Raw genomic sequence first — 11790 nt, forward strand, 5'->3', positions numbered from 1 at the left:
TTTCAATTTTCTTTCGCCATTGGATGCCTAATGCCATAGTGGACTATGTCAAACCATTTTACCCCTTGCGCTGCCACCGGAAATGACGTCATTTGCTCAAAACTTAAATTTTAGCCTTCAAAAAACAATATTTTATTCAAATGATTCGTATTTGTTATTTTTTTCAAATTATGATATTTGATTCTATTGATCAAATAGATTGAACCCATACGATCATACAGATACCACAAAATGGTTTCTAACTTGTACGGTTGCAGAGAAATGGGCGATTTTCCTTAAGTCACTTTTCAAGGTTTTTGGTCTATAAAAGTGTCAGTTATTATTCGATTTTCATAAAATTTTCACCATATGATATCTTGTGTCATTTATGATTTCATAGAACTAATTTAACATTTTCAGTATCACCGGAAGTAATGTCATTTTGGCAAAAACTGTATTTTTAGCCTTCAAAACAGATATTTTTTTCAAATGAGTCTGATTTGTAATATATTTCAAATTATGATATTTGATTCCAATCAACAAATGGATTGAACCCATACGATCATATAGATACCAAAAGATAGTTTTTATCGTGTACGGTTGCCGAGAAATAGTCGATTTTCTACAAGTCACCTTTCAAGGTTTTTGGTCTATAAAAGTGGCAATTCTCATTCGATTTACATACAATTTTCGCCATATGATGCCTTATGCCATTTCTGACGGGGCACCGGTGAAACCCGTCATTACTGCGTCGCAGTTCTAGTTCTTATTATTATTATTCTTCTTTTGTTTTGAGTAGATCTCAGCAACTGATTGTCGGATCGTTACGATTTCTTCGGTTTTATCGGAAAAGTGGGTGTGACTTAGAGGATAAAGCTATTTTGAACGTTCTGCGACAATGCGAAATGTCCGAAATCACCGAAGCTATCGTTTTTAGAAATATTGCAGTAATTTTAACAATAATCATTGGATTTTAACTTTCGATGCATTTTGGCATAGCCGGAGACGGGGCACATAGCTACGGTACTTTTGATTTTTGATTTTCGGCAAATCTTCGCAGATATTAGGCGCTAAATTTAGAAAATTTAAATTTTTACAAAAAACTTTTTTATTTATGAATATTTTTTAATCGTGTTTTACACAAATATAACGAGTCCTCTGACTTGGGCAAAAATGTGAAAATTTTTTGTCTCGGTAATTTTCCTTGGCCCCCATTGGCTAATTCAGTTTTTCAGTCCTAGATTAATTATTTATTGTTCGATTTGTATAAAACAAAGTTCATATGCCCCGTTGTCTCAATTGTCATTTTTTTTGTTACCAATAGTGTTATCTGTCGGCACCGGAAGTGGCGTAAATTGACAAAAAACTACAATTTTGACAGTTAGGTACCATTTTTCGAAAGCAAATATTATTTTTTTCAAATCTGGTATAACTGAAATTGTGCGCCCTTTAAAGGCGCACAAAATGTTGGGACCATTTTTTTTAATTTCGATTCCGTTTTCGGGCTATTTCGATTAAAAGGTGAAAAAAGGTGTAAAATTAAGCTATTTACAACCCATCCAGCGTTTTCATATTTTAAAATATTACTTCGTAACTTTCATAAACTCGTAGCAATAATCTATACGGAGAGAATGTATGTGAAAATTAATTTGTAATATGCGCAGTTGCCGAGAAATGGGCAATTTTGCATGAGTCACTTTTTACGCTAGTTTGCCTGTAAAAGAGTCAATTATTATTCGATTTTCATAAAAGTGACACCATTTGATGTGTAATGTCAATTTTAACTAGGTCAAACCAATTTAACATTTTCAATATCACCGGAAATGACGTAATTTGGGCAAAAATTGTATTTATAGCCTTCGAAACCAGTAATTTATTCAAATGAGTCATATTTGTTATTTGTTTAAAATTTTGATATTTGATTCAAATCAACTAATACAATGAACCCTTACGATCATATAGATATCACAAAATGGTTTCTAACTTGTTCAGTTGCGGAGAAATAGGCAATTTTCAACAGGTCACTTTTTAAGGTTTTTTTGTCAATAAAAGTGTCAATTATTATTCGATTTTCATGAAATTTTCACTGTGTGATACATAATGCCATTTACGATATCATACAAGTAATTTAAGATTTTCATTATCACCGGAAGTAACGTCATTTTGGCAAAAACTGTATTTTTAGCCTTCAAAACAGATATTTTATTCAAATGAATCAGATTTGTAATGTTTTTAAAATTATGATATTTGATTCCAATCAACAAATAGAATGAACTCATTCGATCATACAGATACCTCAAAATGGTTTCTAACTTGTACGGTTGCAGAGAAATAGGCGATTTTCTACAAGTCATTTTTCAAGGTTTTTGGTCTATAAAGGTGGCAATTATTATAGGATTTACATAAAATTTTCAACATGTGATGATGCTATTTCTGATTTCATAAACCAATTTAACATTTTCATTATCACCGGAAGTAATGTAATTTTGACAGGATCACTGACATGTAGCAAATGAATTGATTGCTGGATTTGGTTGTTTCTGCGTCCATTTTATTTCATGTGTGCAATGCTTATGTGGAAACCTGTTTAACGGTTTCATTGGTACCGGAAGTGACATAAGTTCAAGGGTAACGTGGCACCGGTGAAACCCGTCATTACTGCTTCGCAGTTCTAGTTCTTATTATTATTATTATTCTTCTTTTGTTTTGAGTAGATCTCAGCAACTGATTGTCGGATCGTTACGATTTCTTCGGTTTTATCGGAAAAGTGGGTGTGACTTAGAGGATAAAGCTATTTTGAACGTTCTGCGACAATGCGAAATGTCCGAAATCACCGAAGCTATCGTTTTTAGAAATATTGCAGTAATTTTAACAATAATCATTGGATTTTAACTTTCGATGCATTTTGGCATAGCCGGAGACGGGGCACATAGCTACGCTACTTTTGATTTTTGATTTTCGGCAAATCTTCGCAGATATTAGGCGCTAAATTTAGAAAATTTAAATTTTTACAAAAAACTTTTTTATTTATGAATATTTTTTAATCGTGTTTTACACAAATATAACGAGTCCTCTGACTTGGGCAAAAATGTGAAAATTTTTTGTCTCGGTAATTTTCCTTGGCCCCCATTGGCTAATTCAGTTTTTCAGTCCTAGATTAATTATTTATTGTTCGATTTGTATAAAACAAAGTTCATATGCCCCGTTGTCTCAATTGTCATTTTTTTTGTTACCAATAGTGTTATCTGTCGGCACCGGAAGTGGCGTAAATTGACAAAAAACTACAATTTTGACAGTTAGGTACCATTTTTCGAAAGCAAATATTATTTTTTTCAAATCTGGTATAACTGAAATTGTGCGCCCTTTAAAGGCGCACAAAATGTTGGGACCATTTTTTTTAATTTCGATTCCGTTTTCGGGCTATTTCGATTAAAAGGTGAAAAAAGGTGTAAAATTAAGCTATTTACAACCCATCCAGCGTTTTCATATTTTAAAATATTACTTCGTAACTTTCATAAACTCGTAGCAATAATCTATACGGAGAGAATGTATGTGAAAATTAATTTGTAATATGCGCAGTTGCCGAGAAATGGGCAATTTTGCATGAGTCACTTTTTACGCTAGTTTGCCTGTAAAAGAGTCAATTATTATTCGATTTTCATAAAAGTGACACCATTTGATGTGTAATGTCAATTTTAACTAGGTCAAACCAATTTAACATTTTCAATATCACCGGAAATGACGTAATTTGGGCAAAAATTGTATTTATAGCCTTCGAAACCAGTAATTTATTCAAATGAGTCATATTTGTTATTTGTTTAAAATTTTGATATTTGATTCAAATCAACTAATACAATGAACCCTTACGATCATATAGATATCACAAAATGGTTTCTAACTTGTTCAGTTGCGGAGAAATAGGCAATTTTCAACAGGTCACTTTTTAAGGTTTTTTTGTCAATAAAAGTGTCAATTATTATTCGATTTTCATGAAATTTTCACTGTGTGATACATAATGCCATTTACGATATCATACAAGTAATTTAAGATTTTCATTATCACCGGAAGTAACGTCATTTTGGCAAAAACTGTATTTTTAGCCTTCAAAACAGATATTTTATTCAAATGAATCAGATTTGTAATGTTTTTAAAATTATGATATTTGATTCCAATCAACAAATAGAATGAACTCATTCGATCATACAGATACCTCAAAATGGTTTCTAACTTGTACGGTTGCAGAGAAATAGGCGATTTGCTACAAGTCATTTTTCAAGGTTTTTGGTCTATAAAGGTGGCAATTATTATAGGATTTACATAAAATTTTCAACATGTGATGATGCTATTTCTGATTTCATAAACCAATTTAACATTTTCATTATCACCGGAAGTAATGTAATTTTGACAGGATCACTGACATGTAGCAAATGAATTGATTGCTGGATTTGGTTGTTTCTGCGTCCATTTTATTTCATGTGTGCAATGCTTATGTGGAAACCTGTTTAACGGTTTCATTGGTACAGGAAGTGACATAAGTTCAAGGGTAACGTGGCACCGGTGAAACCCGTCATTACTGCTTCGCAGTTCTAGTTCTTATTATTAGGGTTTCACACTGCGAATCTTGTGTGAAACACTATTGTTTTTGTTAAAATTATTATTAGGGTTTCACACTGCGTAGCTTGTGTGAAACACTATTGTTTTTGTTAAAATTATTATTAGGGTTTCACACTGCGTAGCTTGTGTGAAACACTATTGTTTTTGTTAAAATTATTATTAGGGTTTCACACTGCGTAGCTTGTGTGAAACACTATTGTTTTTGTTAAAATTATTATTAGGGTTTCACACTGCGTAGCTTGTGTGAAACACTATTGTTTTTGTTAAAATTATTATTCTTATTATTATTATTCTTCTTTTGTTTTGAGTAGATCTCAGCAACTGATTGTCGGATCGTTACGATTTCTTCGGTTTTATCGGAAAAGTGGGTGTGACTTAGAGGATAAAGCTATTTTGAACGTTCTGCGACAATGCGAAATGTCCGAAATCACCGAAGCTATCGTTTTTAGAAATATTGCAGTAATTTTAACAATAATCATTGGATTTTAACTTTCGATGCATTTTGGCATAGCCGGAGACGGGGCACATAGCTACGCTACTTTTGATTTTTGATTTTCGGCAAATCTTCGCAGATATTAGGCGCTAAATTTAGAAAATTTAAATTTTTACAAAAAACTTTTTTATTTATGAATATTTTTTAATCGTGTTTTACACAAATATAACGAGTCCTCTGACTTGGGCAAAAATGTGAAAAAATTTTGTCTCGGTAATTTTCCTTGGCCCCCATTGGCTAATTCAGTTTTTCAGTCCTAGATTAATTATTTATTGTTCGATTTGTATAAAACAAAGTTCATATGCCCCGTTGTCTCAATTGTCATTTTTTTTGTTACCAATAGTGTTATCTGTCGGCACCGGAAGTGGCGTAAATTGACAAAAAACTACAATTTTGACAGTTAGGTACCATTTTTCGAAAGCAAATATTATTTTTTTCAAATCTGGTATAACTGAAATTGTGCGCCCTTTAAAGGCGCACAAAATGTTGGGACCATTTTTTTTAATTTCGATTCCGTTTTCGGGCTATTTCGATTAAAAGGTGAAAAAAGGTGTAAAATTAAGCTATTTACAACCCATCCAGCGTTTTCATATTTTAAAATATTACTTCGTAACTTTCATAAACTCGTAGCAATAATCTATACGGAGAGAATGTATGTGAAAATTAATTTGTAATATGCGCAGCTGCCGAGAAATGGGCAATTTTGCATGAGTCACTTTTTACGCTAGTTTGCCTGTAAAAGAGTCAATTATTATTCGATTTTCATAAAAGTGACACCATTTGATGTGTAATGTCAATTTTAACTAGGTCAAACCAATTTAACATTTTCAATATCACCGGAAATGAAGTAATTTGGGCAAAAATTGTATTTATAGCCTTCGAAACCAGTAATTTATTCAAATGAGTCATATTTGTTATTTGTTTAAAATTTTGATATTTGATTCAAATCAACTAATACAATGAACCCTTACGATCATATAGATATCACAAAATGGTTTCTAACTTGTTCAGTTGCGGAGAAATAGGCAATTTTCAACAGGTCACTTTTTAAGGTTTTTTTGTCAATAAAAGTGTCAATTATTATTCGATTTTCATGAAATTTTCACTGTGTGATACATAATGCCATTTACGATATCATACAAGTAATTTAAGATTTTCATTATCACCGGAAGTAACGTCATTTTGGCAAAAACTGTATTTTTAGCCTTCAAAACAGATATTTTATTCAAATGAATCAGATTTGTAATGTTTTTAAAATTATGATATTTGATTCCAATCAACAAATAGAATGAACTCATTCGATCATACAGATACCTCAAAATGGTTTCTAACTTGTACGGTTGCAGAGAAATAGGCGATTTTCTACAAGTCATTTTTCAAGGTTTTTGGTCTATAAAGGTGGCAATTATTATAGGATTTACATAAAATTTTCAACATGTGATGATGCTATTTCTGATTTCATAAACCAATTTAACATTTTCATTATCACCGGAAGTAATGTAATTTTGACAGGATCACTGACATGTAGCAAATGAATTGATTGCTGGATTTGGTTGTTTCTGCGTCCATTTTATTTCATGTGTGCAATGCTTATGTGGAAACCTGTTTAACGGTTTCATTGGTACCGGAAGTGACATAAGTTCAAGGGTAACGTGGCACCGGTGAAACCCGTCATTACTGCTTCGCAGTTCTAGTTCTTATTATTATTATTATTCTTCTTTTGTTTTGAGTAGATCTCAGCAACTGATTGTCGGATCGTTACGATTTCTTCAGTTTTACTGAAAAAGTGGGTGTGACTTAGAGGATAAAGCTATTTTGAACGTTCTGCGACAATGCGAAATGTCCGAAATCACCGAAGCTATCGTTTTTAGAAATATTGCAGTAATTTTAACAATAATCATTGGATTTTAACTTTCGATGCATTTTGGCATAGCCGGAGACGGGGCACATAGCTACGCTACTTTTGATTTTTGATTTTCGGCAAATCTTCGCAGATATTAGGCGCTAAATTTAGAAAATTTAAATTTTTACAAAAAACTTTTTTATTTATGAATATTTTTTAGTCGTGTTTTACACAAATATAACGAGTCCTCTGACTTGGGCAAAAATGTGAAAATTTTTTGTCTCGGTAATTTTCCTTGGCCCCAATTGGCTAATTCAGTTTTTCAGTCCTAGATTAATTATTTATTGTTCGATTTGTATAAAACAAAGTTCATATGCTCCGTTGTCTCAATTGTCATTTTTTTTGTTACCAATAGTGTTATCTGTCGGCACCGGAAGTGGCGTAAATTGACAAAAAATTACAATTTTGACAGTTAGGTACCATTTTTCGAAAGCAAATATTATTTTTTTCAAATCTGGTATAACTGAAATTGTGCGCCCTTTAAAGGCGCACAAAATGTTGGAACCAGTTTTTTTAATTTCGATTCCGTTTTCGGGCTATTTCGATTAAAAGGTGAAAAAAGGTGTAAAGTTAAGCTATTTACAACCCATCCAGCGTTTTCATATTTTAAAATATTACTTCGTAACTTTCATAAACTCGTAGCAATAATCTATACGGAGAGAATGTATGTGAAAATTAATTTGTAATATGCGCAGTTGCCGAGAAATGGGCAATTTTGCATGAGTCACTTTTTACGCTAGTTTGCCTGTAAAAGAGTCAATTATTATTCGATTTTCATAAAAGTGACACCATTTGATGTGTAATGTCAATTTTAACTAGGTCAAACCAATTTAACATTTTCAATATCACCGGAAATGACGTAATTTGGGCAAAAATTGTATTTATAGCCTTCGAAACCAGTAATTTATTCAAATGAGTCATATTTGTTATTTGTTTAAAATTTTGATATTTGATTCAAATGAACTAATACAATGAACCCTTACGATCATATAGATATCACAAAATGGTTTCTAACTTGTTCAGTTGCGGAGAAATAGGCAATTTTCAACAGGTCACTTTTTAAGGTTTTTTGTCAATAAAAGTGTCAATTATTATTCGATTTTCATGAAATTTTCATTGTGTGATACCTAATGCCATTTACGATTTCATACAAGTAATTTAAGATTTTCATTATCACCGGAAGTAACGTCATTTTGGCAAAAACTGTATTTTTAGCCTTCAAAACAGATATTTTATTCAAATGAATCAGATTTGTAATGTTTTTAAAATTATGATATTTGATTCCAATCAACAAATAGAATGAACTCATTCGATCATACAGATACCTCAAAATGGTTTCTAACTTGTACGGTTGCAGAGAAATAGGCGATTTTCTACAAGTCATTTTTCAAGGTTTTTGGTCTATAAAGGTGGCAACTATTATAGGATTTACATAAAATTTTCACCATGTGATGATGCTATTTCTGATTTCATAAACCAATTTAACATTTTCATTATCACCGGAAGTAATGTAATTTTGGTACCGGAAGTGACATAAGTTCAAGGGTAACGTGGCACCGGTGAAACCCGTCATTACTGCTTCGCAGTTCTAGTTCTTATTATTATTATTCTTCTTTTGTTTTGAGTAGATCTCAGCAATTGATTGTCGGATCGTTACGATTTCTTCGGTTTTATCGGAAAAGTGGGTGTGACTTAGAGGATAAAGCTATTTTGAACGTTCTGCGACAATGCGAAATGTCCGAAATCACCGAAGCTATCGTTTTTAGAAATATTGCAGTAATTTTAACAATAATCATTGGATTTTAACTTTGGATGCATTTTGGCATAGCCGGAGACGGGGCACATAGCTACGCTACTTTTGATTTATAATTTTCGGCAAATCTTCGCAGATATTAGGCGCTAAATTTAGAAAATTTAAATTTTTACAAAAAACTTTTTTATTTATGAATATTTTTTGGTCGTGTTTTACACAAATATAACGAGTCCTCTGACTTGGGCAAAAATGTGAAAAAATTTTGTCTCGGTAATTTTCCTTGGCCCCCATTGGCTAATTCAGTTTTTCAGTCCTAGATTAATTATTTATTGTTCGATTTGTATAAAACAAAGTTCATATGCTCCGTTGTCTCAATTGCCATTTTTTTTGTTACCAATAGTGTTATCTGTCGGCACCGGAAGTGGCGTAAATTGACAAAAAACTACAATTTTGACAGTTAGGTACCATTTTTCGAAAGGAAATTTTTTTTTTTTCAAATCTGGTATAACTGAAATTGTGCGCTCTTTAAAGGCGCACAAAATGTTGGGACCAGTTTTTTTAATTTCGATTCCGTTTTCGGGCTATTTCGATTAAAAGGTGAAAAAAGGTGTAAAATTAAGCTATTTACAACCCATCCAGCGTTTTCATATTTTAAAATATTACTTCGTAACTTTCATAAACTCGTAGCAATAATCTATACGGAGAGAATGTATGTGAAAATTAATTTGTAATATGCGCAGTTGCCGAGAAATGGGCAATTTTGCATGAGTCACTTTTTACGCTAGTTTGCCTGTAAAAGAGTCAATTATTATTCGATTTTCATAAAAGTGACACCATTTGATGTGTAATGTCAATTTTAACTAGGTCAAACCAATTTAACATTTTCAATATCACCGGAAATGACGTAATTTGGGCAAAAATTGTATTTATAGCCTTCGAAACCAGTAATTTATTCAAATGAGTCATATTTGTTATTTGTTTAAAATTGTGATATTTGATTCAAATCAACTAATACAATGAACCCTTACGATCATATAGATATCACAAAATGGTTTCTAACTTGTTCAGTTGCGGAGAAATAGGCAATTTTCAACAGGTCACTTTTTAAGGTTTTTTGTCAATAAAAGTGTCAATTATTATTCGATTTTCATGAAATTTTCACTGTGTGATACATAATGCCATTTACGATTTCATACAAGTAATTTAAGATTTTCATTATCACCTGAAGTAACGTCATTTTGGCAAAAACTGTATTTTTAGCCTTCAAAACAGATATTTTATTCAAATGAATCAGATTTGTAATGTTTTTAAAATTATGATATTTGATTCCAATCAACAAATAGAATGAACTCATTCGATCATACAGATACCTCAAAATGGTTTCTAACTTGTACGGTTGCAGAGAAATAGGCGATTTTCTACAAGTCATTTTTCAAGGTTTTTGGTCTATAAAGGTGGCAATTATTATAGGATTTACATAAAATTTTCAACATGTGATGATGCTATTTCTGATTTCATAAACCAATTTAACATTTTCATTATCACCGGAAGTAATGTAATTTTGACAGGATCACTGACATGTAGCAAATGAATTGATTGCTGGATTTGGTTGTTTCTGCGTCCATTTTATTTCATGTGTGCAATGCTTATGTGGAAACCTGTTTAACGGTTTCATTGGTACCGGAAGTGACATAAGTTCAAGGGTAACGTGGCACCAGTGAAACCCGTCATTACTGCTTCGCAGTTCTAGTTCTTATTATTATTATTATTCTTCTTTTGTTTTGAGTAGATCTCAGCAACTGATTGTCGGATCGTTACGATTTCTTCGGTTTTATCGGAAAAGTGGGTGTGACTTAGAGGATAAAGCTATTTTGAACGTTCTGCGACAATGCGAAATGTCCGAAATCACCGAAGCTATCGTTTTTAGAAATATTGCAGTAATTTTAACAATAATCATTGGATTTTAACTTTCGATGCATTTTGGCATAGCCGGAGACGGGGCACATAGCTACGCTACTTTTGATTTTTGATTTTCGGCAAATCTTCGCAGATATTAGGCGCTAAATTTAGAAAATTTAAATTTTTACAAAAAACTTTTTTATTTATGAATATTTTTTAATCGTGTTTTACACAAATATAACGAGTCCTCTGACTTGGGCAAAAATGTGAAAATTTTTTGTCTCGGTAATTTTCCTTGGCCCCCATTGGCTAATTCAGTTTTTCAGTCCTAGATTAATTATTTATTGTTCGATTTGTATAAAACAAAGTTCATATGCCCCGTTGTCTCAATTGTCATTTTTTTTGTTACCAATAGTGTTATCTGTCGGCACCGGAAGTGGCGTAAATTGACAAAAAACTACAATTTTGACAGTTAGGTACCATTTTTCGAAAGCAAATATTATTTTTTTCAAATCTGGTATAACTGAAATTGTGCGCCTTTTAAAGGCGCACAAAATGTTGGGACCATGTTTTTTAATTTCGATTCCGTTTTCGGGCTATTTCGATTAAAAGGTGAAAAAAGGTGTAAAATTAAGCTATTTACAACCCATCCAGCGTTTTCATATTTTAAAATATTACTTCGTAACTTTCATAAACTCGTAGCAATAATCTATACGGAGAGAATGTATGTGAAAATTAATTTGTAATATGCGCAGTTGCCGAGAAATGGGCAATTTTGCATGAGTCACTTTTTACGCTAGTTTGCCTGTAAAAGAGTCAATTATTATTCGATTTTCATAAAAGTGACACCATTTGATGTGTAATGTCAATTTTAACTAGGTCAAACCAATTTAACATTTTCAATATCACCGGAAATGACGTAATTTGGGCAAAAATTGTATTTATAGCCTTCGAAACCAGTAATTTATTCAAATGAGTCATATTTGTTATTTGTTTAAAATTTTGATATTTGATTCAAATCAACTAATACAATGAACCCTTACGATCATATAGATATCACAAAATGGTTTCTAACTTGTTCAGTTGCGGAGAAATAGGCAATTTTCAACAGGTCACTTTTTAAGGTTTTTTTGTCAATAAAAGTGTCAA

This window comes from Patella vulgata, chromosome 1 (genome assembly GCF_932274485.2).
Source record: "Patella vulgata chromosome 1, xgPatVulg1.2, whole genome shotgun sequence".
NCBI lineage: Eukaryota > Metazoa > Mollusca > Gastropoda > Patellidae > Patella > Patella vulgata.